Here is a 13165-nt window from a genome sequence, read left to right on the forward strand (position 1 = left end):
AACGTACATCACCATGATACTGCTATCCATCGTACACCACCATGACACTGCTATCCAAAGTACACCACCATGACACTGCTATCCAACGTACATCACCATGATACTGCTATCCATCGTACACCACCATGACACTGCTATCCAAGTACACCACCATGACACTGCTATCCAAAGTACACCACCATGACACTGCTATCCAAAGAACACCACCATGGCACTGCTATCCAACAAACACCAACCATGACACGGCTAAAGTATCTACAGTAAACCACCATGACACTGCTATCCAACCTACACCACCATGATACTGCTATCCAACAAACACCAACCATGACACTGCTATCCAAAGTACACCACCATGATACTGCTATCCAACGTACACTACCATGATACTGCTATCCATCATACACCACCATGACACTGCTGTCGAAAGTACACCACCATGACACTGCTATCCAACAAACACCAACCATGACTCTGCTATCCAAAGAACACCACCATGACACTGCTATCCAACAAACACCAACCATGACACTGCTACAGTATCTACAGTAAACCACCATGAAACTGCTATACAACCTACACCACCATGACACTGCTATCAAACAAACACCACCATGATACTGCTATCCAACAAACACCAACCATGACACTGCTATCCAAAGTACACCACCATGATACTGCTATCCAACGTACACCACCATGATACTGCTATCCAAAGTACACCACCATGACTCTGCTATCCAAAGAACACCACCATGACACTGCTATCCAACAAACACCAACCATGATACTGCTACAGTATCTACAGTAAACGACCATGAAACTGCTATCCAACCTACACCACCATGACACTGCTATCCAACAAACACCACCATGACACTGCTATCCAACAAACACCACCATGACACTGCTATCCAACAAACACCAACCATGACACTGCTATCCAAAGTACACCACCATGATACTGCTATCCAATGTACACCACCATGACACTGCTGTCCAAGTACACCACCATGACACTGCTATCCAAAGTACACCACCATGACACTGCTATATAAAGAACACCACCATGACTCTGCTATCCAACAAACACCAACCATGACACTGCTACAGTATCTACAGTAAACCACCATGACACTACTATCCAACCTACACCACCATAATACTGCTCTCCAACAAACACCAACCATGACACTGCTATCCAAAGTACACCACCATGATACTGCTATCCAACAAACACCAGCCATGACACTGCTATCCAACCTACACCACCATGATACTGCTATCCAAAGTGCATCACTATGATAGTGCTATCCAGCGTATACCACCATGAGACTACTATCCAGTGTACAGCACCATGACACTGCTATCCAGTGTACAGCACCATGACTCTGGTCTCCAACATACACCACCATGATACTGCTATCCAACATACACCACCATGCCATGATACTGCTATCCAGCGTACAACACCATGACACTGCTATCCAGCATACATCGCCATGATACTGCTACCAAAGATATACCAAAATGACATTGCTATGCAACCTACACCAGCATAACATTGCTATGCAATGTACACCACCATGACATTGCTATGCAACAAACACCACCATGATACTACTCTGCAATGTACACCACCATTACACTGCTATGCAACATACACCACCATGACACTGCTATGCAACGTACAACGTACATTGGGGTATACATTGTATAGTAGTGTTATGGTGGTGTTTTGTAAAGATTAATGTGGGGGCAGTGCCAATCTCTGCAACCCCAGGATAACTAGTAGGTTTTCCAACTTAACGCAAAGGGAAAAGAATTGAAAACAGGAGAGTATCTCCGGCTCTGAGAAGGGTACTTTATTCAGTAGATCAAAACTTCATTGTGACACATCCACTATGCAAAACTAGTCCCTTACTATCCATAAATGGGAGCCTAGAATATAGGACTGTTAAAGATACAGTAATATCATCACTTAAGATATAAGTGGTCAAAAACCCTCTTACTCAAACATGAAATATGGGATGCAATTGGCATGTCGAGCCATTTTGGGGATGTGTCTCAGCATGTGATTGTGAATTTCTACGCAGTTGTAAAGGCTCCAGCAGCTTACTTCCGACAAACATTCTGAGCAACACAGGTGGAGCACAGTGACAGACCATACAGTTTATACACAGTATATACTAGGGCTGGTGATGATACTCTTTCCCCATCACTGAGATGGGGTTGCAGATGGGAGCAGTGATGCTACATAAGTGACAGAAGAATTTATTTAAACAAAGTGAAAGTGATGTGAGAGAGAAAGAAAGTGCGAGCAAGAGATAGATAGAGACAGAAAAGTGGAGAACAAGAGACAGAAGAGGGAGCTAGAGAAGTATAGAGAGCTAGAGAGTGCAGGTTCCCTTTGTTAATACATCACAGGCTCTCACTAATTAAGAGTTATCTCCCTGTCCTATCAGCAATTACCCCTCACTGGAGCAACCCTCAGTTAACCCTCAGTGAGGCTGCTGCACTCTCTCTTTCTCTTCTCCATCGTCCAGGGGCAGAACTATGGGAGACAATGGAGGCGCCTGCCACCGGGCTCCAGCTCTGAAGGGGCACCCTCTTCATTGTCAACAACACATTCACCTCACTTCGGGCTGTATGTACCTGGAGTGTACCGTCACGGCCACCCAATACATGGCACCTCTTCCCAGCACCTGAGAAACCACCATACACTAGTGGAGAGCTACATGTCAGCTGCTGCCTTCATCTATCTATAGCCTGTCTGCATGCGCATTTCTACATTACAGTGACAGCGGCTGTGACGGGGGGGCACCAAATTATAACTTGCCTCTGGGCGTCTGGGATGAACTTACGCCACTGCCATTGCCAGCTATATTTGGGTACAGAAGGAACTGTCCCAAACAACAGAAACACCTGGTGGGAGTAAAGGACAGTTAATGGCTTGTAGAAGGGTTTAATGCCTTTGACATCTTTGTCAAAATAGTGGAACTCCGCATCATCACGTCTGACAAAATTATTCCAGGGTTATCATCACAGTCATTCACTATGTCAGAGACATGGACCAACTTCCACCTGATATGCTTCAGAGCAATGATGTTGGGGAATGTGCAGATCACACTAGGAAGAAGGACTATGGCTGGCACTCAGCATAGAGACAACAGTGAAGCATAAGCTAGATCAGTTAACTAAATGTGAGATATCTTGATCAAAAGTAGGAAGTGTAATTGTTGTTTCCCTGTAGCCTATTCAGACTCTTTATTTCTTTATTACTGCAGTTCCTGCAGCCTGACAGCTGGGAGAGCATGGAGCTGTCAGCCACTGCTATAAAAAGTATTTGAAATAGATCCAGAATGGAAATACTGAATAGTGGTCTGAGGGCCTGATTCAGCACAGGACGTGATTCAGTCCTTGCAATTATGCTAATGCAGCAGGAGGCGTCATGCATTACATATCCGAGATGCATCCAAGGATGCAGCATCAGATAATCTGCAATAACATCGGCTGGCTAAGTGATCCATGGGGTCATGCAAGCCAGCAGCCGCAGATTCAACAAAGAGGCCAAGAAATCTCCATCAGCCATAGGAGATCCAGGCCTCTTCCCTCCCCCACTATGGCAGTGACACACTGTCTTTGCCCCCACCCTGTCCACAAATGGCAACAGACTGTCAATCACTGACAGTCTGCTGCCGCTCTGCGTGTGATCACGAAGGACCTGTACTGCACATGCGCAGTAAGGGTCCGCCGCCTGCGCAGATTCCCGAGCATCCCTGACTCAACTCTCACTGACAGCTCTGACTGCTATCTCTTCTCATGTCAGTGATGACAGTGATTTGCAGCAACACAGCACAGTCCCCCACAAAATATGTCTTAGCTAGCAGGAGTTATATTAAAGTGTTAAATATATTTAAATCATGTAACCTATCAACAGTGGTTTTCTTGTGTAACTGCAGCAGTACAGTAACGAAAACATGGTGCGGGGTAAGACTCTCCTTACCCTCCTGCTGGGGCTGATGATTCCATTCCACCTGTCACTGGGTCCACCATTCACACTGATTCTGGCCACAAACTAAACTGCTTCTTTTGATTCAGGGGAAAGGAGAAGCAGTTTGTGGCTGGGATCAATGGTGCAGAATGGTCATTTAGCAAACACCATACTCCACTTATGGCTGCCCTGAGGACGGTGTTATCCCTACAAGGCACCATGGCTCAGATTTAGAAATGAATGATATTTTTGTTATTGTTATTATTATCCTTTATTTAAATGGCACCACAAGGGTTCCGCAGCGCCTCACAAAGAGCATAAACAAATGAGCAAAAAAGAAAATAGCAACTTACAGCACAAAACAATGCAGGACAAGGACATAGTTTGTAAACATTGCTGAGTCATAACACTCAAAAGCAGCAGGGCATCTGCTACCAAGTGTTAGGTGCCCTTGTGGGGAGTTTGGAGTAGATGATCGTATGAGTAAGGGAAGGAGAAGCACATGAGGGAAGAGGGCCCTGCTCGTGAGAGCTTACATTCTAAAGGGGAGGGGCAGACAGACAGGGGTGACACATATGGGGTAGACAGTGAGGAAGATGCATGGAGCAGTAGGTTAGGGTGAGAGCTGTAAGGCTTTGATGAAGTAGTAGGTCTTGAAAGCTCATTTTAAGACTTGTGAGAGAGAGGTGGAGAGTCTGATAAGGAGAGGGAGAGAGTTTCATAGGTAGGGAGCAGCACAGGAGTGGGAAGAAGTAATCAGTTGGCAGGATAGGTAACATGCATTTGTTGAGCAAAGTGGGCAGGAAGGAGTGTGAAGTGAGATGAGATTAGAGATGTAAATGGGAGAGGATTGGGTGAGTGCTTTGTAAGTGAGTGTAAAAACCTTGAATTGGGTACTAAAGGGGAAGGGGAGCCAGTGTAGGGCTTATTGGAGAGGGGAGGCAGATGTAAAACATTTGAGGAGGAGGATGAGCCAAGCAGCAGCATTGAGGACAGATTGGAGTGGAAAGAGGAGGGAGTCAAGGAGGCCAGATAAGAGGTTGTTGCAATAGTCCAATCTGGAGATGACCAGTGAGTGGATGAGGGTATTAGTTGCCTCCAGCGTGAGAAATGGCTTGATCCTGGAAATATTTTTGAGATGGAAGTGGCAGAACTGTGAGAGATACTGAATGTGTGGTTTGAAGGAAAAAAACAGCGCACTTAGTTGTGCCATTAATAGATAATGAAATTGTGAGCAGTGAGGTTATGCAAGAGGGTGGGAAGATAGACATATTAAGTTTAAGTAAGCGCTGGGACATCCAGGAAGAGATAGCAGAGAGGAAGTTGGAGATATGAGTGAGGAGAGAGGGGTAGAGGCCAGGTGAGGAAAGCTAGATCTGTTTATCATCAGCATAGAGATGATATTGTAGGCCAAACGAGCTGATGTGTTCACCTAAAGAAGATGTATAGAGGGAGAATAGGAGAGGTCCAAGAACAGAACCTTGGGGAACACCTACCATTAGTGGAATGGGGGGAGAGAAGACATGAGAGGAGACATAAAAGGAACAGTCAGAGAGGTAGGAGGACAGCCAGGAGAGGGCAGTGTCACATAAACCAAGGGAGTGAAGGATCTGCATGAGGAGAGGGTGGTCCACAGTGTCAAAAGCAGCAGAGAGGTCAAGGGGAATGAGCAGAGTAGTGGCACTTAGATTTAGCAGCAAGGAGGTCATTGCTGACTTTTGTAAGGGCAGTTTCCGTGGAGTGGAGAGAATGAAAGCTTGACTGAAATGGGTTAAGCAGGGAGTGGGAGGAAAGAAAGGTGGTACAACATGCTCAAGGAGTTTGTAGACAAAAGGGAGGAGGGAGATGGGTTGGTATTTGGAGAGAGTGTTAGGATCAAGGGTAGGTTTATAAGACTGGGGAAGACAAGGGCATGCTGGAGGGACAGTGCCAGATGAACAAGAGAAATTGAGAAGGTGGGCAAGATGGGAACAGGCAAGGGGAGAAAGGCAGGGGAGGAGGAAGGAATGGATAGGGTCAAGGAGGAAGGTGGAAGGGGTGAAGGATCGGATGAAGGCCATGACTTCCTCTCCAGATACAGGGGAGAAAAATGTCAGAGTTACTAATCTTAAATGGTGCTCTAACCAATAAGCTCCTGTCATTTTTCATACACATGGCAGGAGCTGGTTGGAGCACCATTTAAGATTAGTAATGAGTGATAACAAGAATATCACTTGCTGATATATCTGGGCCTATATGTTGAGTTTTTTAGCAGTGGTTGCTCCGCACCCAGGGATTCTGGACTGATAGGGGCAGCCCTGACAGTGATGGGCTGCTGCCCAGATGATACTGCCACCCAGTGTCCGCCTAGTTATTGTTCAGCTGGGGAGCAGTTGGAAAAAATTAAACATGTTTAGCTACCTTGGCTGTTACTTCACTATTTTGTGAGTATGCATCTGTCATTCAGGTCATGTCATTAATAAGTGTCATAAAGTACTTGAATTCACTGACTGACTCCACCTCCATTGGCCCAAACACATCTGTATGTAATGTCGTGGCTGTTCAGCTCTGGTCACGGACTTGTGGAATCAGCAGCATACTTGCTTTCCCATTATACAATTTTCACTGTGAGCCTCTCAGGATTTTCTATAGATTATCCTGTCACTATGCCATCCACTAACTTTTGGACATTATCATATCCCAGGTGATATTATGTTCTATGCCTTAGCTCCATTTATTGGTTGAGGTCAGCATTCACCATTGCATAACACTTTGGTGTTAAGTGCATAAAACTATTGGCATCCCTCTTTCATTTTGCACAACACATTGCCCTTTTTCAAACTTATCTTTGAAACCTTTTTTTCTTAATACATTTATGATTATCAGATGGTTCCCTGATCTAGCACATGTAACACATCTTCAATATCGGTGATTACTGTCTCACCTTGAATTTTAAAATGGACAGTTATTAACACTGCTTCTGTAACACATATTTTTCTGACATTCATAGTATCATACATCCTTAAAAATTCGAACCAGCTTTTGTTGCAGCTGAAGTGTCTTGTTGTTACTGAGTCCATGTACCAGCAGTATTTGCTTTGACTGTCGCCTACATTTAGGGCTGACTCTCATGATGTAAACTCTCACCAGATGTTTTCCCATTTGAACATACAACTTGCCCAATGTAATAGAGTGAGAGTTTGACACTCTCAAAAAAGTGGTTTTAATAGGCAAGTTGTAAGTGTCATTTTGGGAAAACAAGTATAAATAGACATTTAAAGCACATTTACAATAAATAAAAATGTAAAAAAATATTTCTGACTTAAAAAACACAATAATATGTTTACCCCTAAAAATAGTCTACAGTACATACATGTTTGTGTAAAACAATATTACACTAACCCATATCAGCTAAAATGTTCCCCCTAAATAGTGTTCCTCCATGTAAGTGTTTTAAATCCTATCTACCTTAATGTACCCCCTAAGTATTGTACCTACTTATATATACAATTAAAACACACATTACCCATAAAAATAATACTTAAAAATTAAGCTATGTTAAAAGAAACACAAACACAAATGTTTATTTAAACACTTTACTTAAACAACAAAAATATACTAACAAATCCAAATAAAATAAAGGGCCTTGTCCTCTCCCTGCCCCTTTTGGTGGTCTGGAGGGAGCTGGCGGTTGATGTCAATGGCCCTTCCGGACTGTTGTTTGGGCCGCCAGCTCCCTCTGCAGGGCCACAAACGCCTGTGTCTGTTCCTGGATGGCCTGCATCTGTTCCTGCATCACCTGCAAGTGCTCCGTGCCACTTTTGAGTGCTCCCGTGTTGCCTGGGATTGGTCATGGGTAGTCTGTGTTAATTCCAGCAGGCGACTGTTGATTTTGCAGGCCAGCTGGGTGTTAGTGCCCTGTGCCACCACTGTTGTCCTATTGAGCCTCCACAGCTGCAGCCCAATGGAATCCATCTGTTGGGTCTGCTAGTCCATGAAGCGCAGCTGGTGGTTCCTAAAATTGTGGAGGGACATGGAGAGCTCCTCCACACAGGGAACACTGGCCTGTGGGGTGGGCAGTGGTGGCTGTGGTTGCTCTGGTGGTGGCATGGGTGGCATAGGCTTCTTGGGAGTGAGGATGATGGTATCCTCCTGTCCTCCTCTCTTTGTCAACTCTTCTGGAAGTCATGGCTGCCCCAAAACACTGAAACTACTTCTCTATCTCTCACAAACACCTCCTCCTCTCAAAATCACCTACTACCTCAAAGGACAAAATGGAGGATCAGTGTTTATATAGGGTATGTGATGCTTAAATCAGGGGACTTTTGGGTGTTACTACAGTAGGTGACTTTTTAACATACTGTGCAACTCTAATAATGAAACTTGCATTCCGGTTAGTCTAAAATTCAGATGTTTCCTGGTGTGAAATCTCACAAAAAGTCGCATGAGGAGAGTTACGTTTGGGACTGAAAACTCGGACTCAATTACACTTGAGAGTTGCTGAACAATTGAGTTTAAACTCTCACAAAAACTCGGACCCTATTACATTTGGCCCTTTGTGTCTTACTTACTTTGGTGATTAAGGCAGTACTTCTAGAAGTTGTGTCAACAGGTACTTGGTCCTGGAGCTGCAGCAGCTTGGGCTGGACAATTTCTGTTGTGAGCTTGGTAATAAAAGACTCCAATTCAACTACCACAAAGTCAAATTTTGATGTAAGATTCTGTAGTATTGCCATTGCAACCTTCTTGTCATCCACTCGACCTCCTATTGAAGTAAATTGCTTTAATATTGTCAACATTTTGTATATATATTAATTAATGTTTTTAAATTCACTTAATTTTGTTCCATACAAAGTGTGCATCAAGTTGATCCTTTTCTTTAGACCTCATAAGACATTTGCAAAGCTATCCACATTTCAGGTGCTGATGACTTTGCATGCATTATAGAGTATACATGTTACGATCCTCTAGCAATTGCTAGGACCGAGATGGAGGTGTTGGAGATACGTGGCACATCGAAGAAAAAACACAAGAAGTATAGTTAAATCATGGCAGTTTACTAAATAAATGATATGATGGACCAGTGAAAACACAACATGTCAATGGTGCAATAAGGAGCTGAAACCATAGGACAGATAGAATATACTGTAGGTTTACAATCCAAACTAAAGTTGTTAAATGGCCAGGAGGCCTAGTAGATAGCAATGCTTGAAACGTGGTGTTGAAGCAGGATTGCTGTTTGGCCTGAAAGGCCTAGTAGACAGCGGTGCTTGAAACGTGGTGTTGAAGCAGGATTGCTGTTTGGCCTGAAAGGCCTAGTAGACAGCGGTGCTTGAAACGTGGTGTTGAAGCAGGATTGCTGTATGGCCTGAAGGGCCTAGTAGACAGCGTAGCTAGAAACGTGGTTTAGAAGCAGGATAGCTGTATAGCCTGGAGGGCTCAGCAGACAGCGATGCTTGAACCGTGGTATAGAAGCAGAATAGCTGTGTGGCCTGGAGGCTCTGTAGACAGCGATGCTTGAACCGTGGTATAGAAGCAGGATAGCTGTATAGCCTGCAGGGCTCTGTAGACAGCGATGCTTGAACGTGGTATAGAAGCAGGATAGCTGTATGGCCTGGAAGGCTCTGTAGACAGCGATGCTTGAACCGTGGTATAGAAGCAGGATAGCTGTATGACCTGGAGGCTCTGTAGACAGCGATGCTTGAACCGTGGTATAGAAGCAGGATAGCTGTATAGCCTGCAGGCCTCTGTAGACAGCGATGCTTGAACGTGGTATAGAAGCAGGATAGCTGTATGGCCTGGAAGGCTTAGTAGACAGCGAGGCTTGAACCGTGGTATAGAAGCAGAATAGCTTTATGGCCTGGAGGCTCTGTATACAGCGATGCTTGAACCGTAGTATAGAAGCAGGATAGCTGTATAGCCTGCAGGGCTCTGTAGACAGCGATGCTTGAACCGTGGTATAGAAGCAGGATAGCTGTATGGCCTGGAGGCTCTGTAGACAGCGATGCTTGAACCGTGGTATAGAAGCAGGATAGCTGTATGGCCTGGAGGCTCTGTAGACAGCGATGCTTGAACCGTGGTATAGAAGCAGGATAGCTGTATGGCCTGAAGGGGCCTGCAGACAGCGTTACTTGAAACATGGTATAGAAGCAGGATAGCTGTATGGCCTGGAGGGCCCTGGAGACAGTGTTGCTTGGACCCAGGGTACTTGGGTCACTTAAAAGCCGGTGAGCAGAATACACGCAGCATGTAGAAAATATAGCTGGAAGTCTGGATGCACAGAGAGCAGCTTGCATAACCAAAAGTTCCACATGAAAACTCTATAGCCGACAGGGCGGCAACAGTCCAGGAAGTTCAAATAGGATCAGCTGCCAATCAGGCAACACTAGGAGGAAACATGTGAAATCCTCTGATGTCTGGCTCTCCTAGCAACCGGCAACCTAGAAGCATGGTCAGGAGCAGGAGGAATACTGGCAGGAGACAAGTCCTTGACTGGACTTGTAACAATACATGCTGCTGTACAGTCAAACCAATCTTTGCCATAGCTCTATCCACATCTTCTGCATTTGACTTGTCATCAGAATCATTAGTAACTTTCCATAGCGTTTTCATAGCGTCTCCGTAGCAAACTTCCATGTGGCCTAGTTTTCTGTGCCTGCCAGTTATGCAAATCGCATGCTTGTGCTATATATTTTCAGTATGTGAATAAAAATCTTCCTGTACTCACAGGTTCCTTTCTTTTCAATGTGTTTGGTTTAAGCTTCCCTCCATAGTCAGTGCACTGGGTTCATAACCTATGGAGATCAGAGATGTGCAGGTGGATAATGGATGTTAGTCCACTTGGATAGTCTTTAACCAGAATCACAGGTTTATTCAGGATACAGCAGACAAGATGACAGATGTACATATAGCAGTCACACATGCCAGACAACTGTACAGCTCCATGTATAGGTCAAAAGAAACTTCCCAGCTGTGCAAAGCTGTCACACATGCAGACATACATAAACAGGAGTGAGGGGTGCTGATATCAGTGAAACTTCCCTGTATACAGAAGTCACCAGGACATCATGTTGGAGTGCATCCGATTCCCTCCACCTTCCCCCTTCTCCAATTACAAGTGTCAGGTATTAGCAAATCTGCATACAGGCATATATGTGTGGTCTGTTTTCTGGGCATGCTCAGAACCAAATTGCATATTTTGCACTTCATATACTGGAATAAGTCCAACTCAGAATCAGTCCCGTAGTTTGGAATAGTAGCAATCAAAACATATTTACACTTTTAACTGTAGAACCATACACTAAACTAGGGGTGAGCGGGTTCGGATTTCTGAAATCCGAACCCCCCCGAGCCCCCCCGATCCGAGTCCGATCCGAGTCAGGCTCGACTTTTCCCGCCTGACTCGGATCTGACATCGAGGCAAAACGTCATCATCCCGCCTTCCGAGTCTCGCGGGTTTTGGATCCTATATAAGGTACCCGCGTCGGCGCCATTTTCTCACTCGGCTGTGGACAGTGAAGAGGGAGGGTGGGAGTTAGTGCTGTGTAGTGTAGTGTAGTGTAGTGCTGCTGTTGTCCACTACTTCAAAGTCCATAGGGGCTGGCTGTGTTGTGCTGTGCTGCTGTTGTTAATAGGGGCTGTGTCCACTACTTCAAAGTCCATAGGGGCTGGCTGGACTGTGTTGTGCAGTCAGTTCCAAAGTCCTGTGCAGTGTCCCAGTCCTAAAGGGGTGCTGTAGTGTTGTCCAGGGGGTGCTCTGTCCATCAGGGGTGCTCCCCCCAAGTGCTAAAAAAATAATATATTTTCTGTGTTTGTGAATTGTGTGCGCAGTAGCCGCACGTGCATCAACAAAGTAGTGCCAAGCGTGCGCCTGTGTCATAAGTAAAGGGCCGGCTGGCTTGACCGTTAAGGGTGCTGTAACCCCCGAAAGTACACTCCAGTCCAAACCAAAAAAAAAAATATTTTCTGTGTTTGTGAATTGTGTGCGCAGTAGCCGCACGTGCATCAACAAAGTAGTGCCAAGCGTGCGCCTGTGTCATAAGTAAAGGGCCGGCTGGCTTGACCGTTAAGGGTGCTGTAACCCCCGAAAGTACACTCCAGTCCAAACCTAAAAAAAAATTATTTTCTGTGTTTGTGAATTGTGTGCGCAGTAGCCGCACGTGCATCAACAAAGTAGTGCCAAGCGTGCGCCTGTGTCATAAGTAAAGGGCCGGCTGGCTTGACCGTTAAAGGGTGCTGTAACCCCCGAAAGTACACTCCAGTCCAAACCAAAAAAAAATTATTTTCTGTGTTTGTGAATTGTGTGCGCAGTAGCCGCACGTGCATCAACAAAGTAGTGCCAAGCGTGCGCCTGTGTCATAAGTAAAGGGCCGGCTGGCTTGACCGTTAAGGGTGCTGTAACCCCCGAAAGTACACTCCAGTCCAAACCTAAAAAAAAATTATTTTCTGTGTTTGTGAATTGTGTGCGCAGTAGCCGCACGTGCATCAACAAAGTAGTGCCAAGAGTGCCCCTGTGTCATAAGTAAAGGGCCGGCTGGCTTGACCGTTAAAGGGTGCTGTAACCCCCGAAAGTACACTCCAGTCCAAACCAAAAAAAAATTATTTTCTGTGTTTGTGAATTGTGTGCGCAGTAGCCGCACGTGCATCAACAAAGTAGTGCCAAGCGTGCGCCTGTGTCATAAGTAAAGGGCCGGCTGGCTTGACCGTTAAAGGGTGCTGTAACCCCTGAAAGTACACTCCAGTCCAAACCAAAAAAAAATTATTTTCTGTGTTTGTGAATTGTGTGCGCAGTAGCCGCACGTGCATCAACAAAGTAGTGCCAAGCGTGCGCCTGTGTCATAAGTAAAGGGCCGGCTGGCTTGACCGTTAAGGGTGCTGTAACTCCCGAAAGTACACTCCAGTCCAAACCAAAAAAAAAATTATTTTCTGTGTTTGTGAATTGTGTGCGCAGTAGCCGCACGTGCATCAACAAAGTAGTGCCAAGCGTGCGCCTGTGTCATAAGTAAAGGGCCGGCTGGCTTGACCGTTAAGGGTGCTGTAACCCCCGAAAGTACACTCCAGTCCAAACCAAAAAAAAAATTATTTTCTGTGTTTGTGAATTGTGTGCGCAGTAGCCGCACGTGCATCAACAAAGTAGTGCCAAGCGTGCGCCTGTGTCATAAGTAAAGGGCCGGCTGGCTTGACCGTTAAGGG

The sequence above is a fragment of the Taudactylus pleione genome, unplaced genomic scaffold (genome assembly GCF_031769625.1).
Source record: "Taudactylus pleione unplaced genomic scaffold, aTauple2 ptg000120l, whole genome shotgun sequence".
NCBI classification, from domain to species: domain Eukaryota; kingdom Metazoa; phylum Chordata; class Amphibia; order Anura; family Myobatrachidae; genus Taudactylus; species Taudactylus pleione.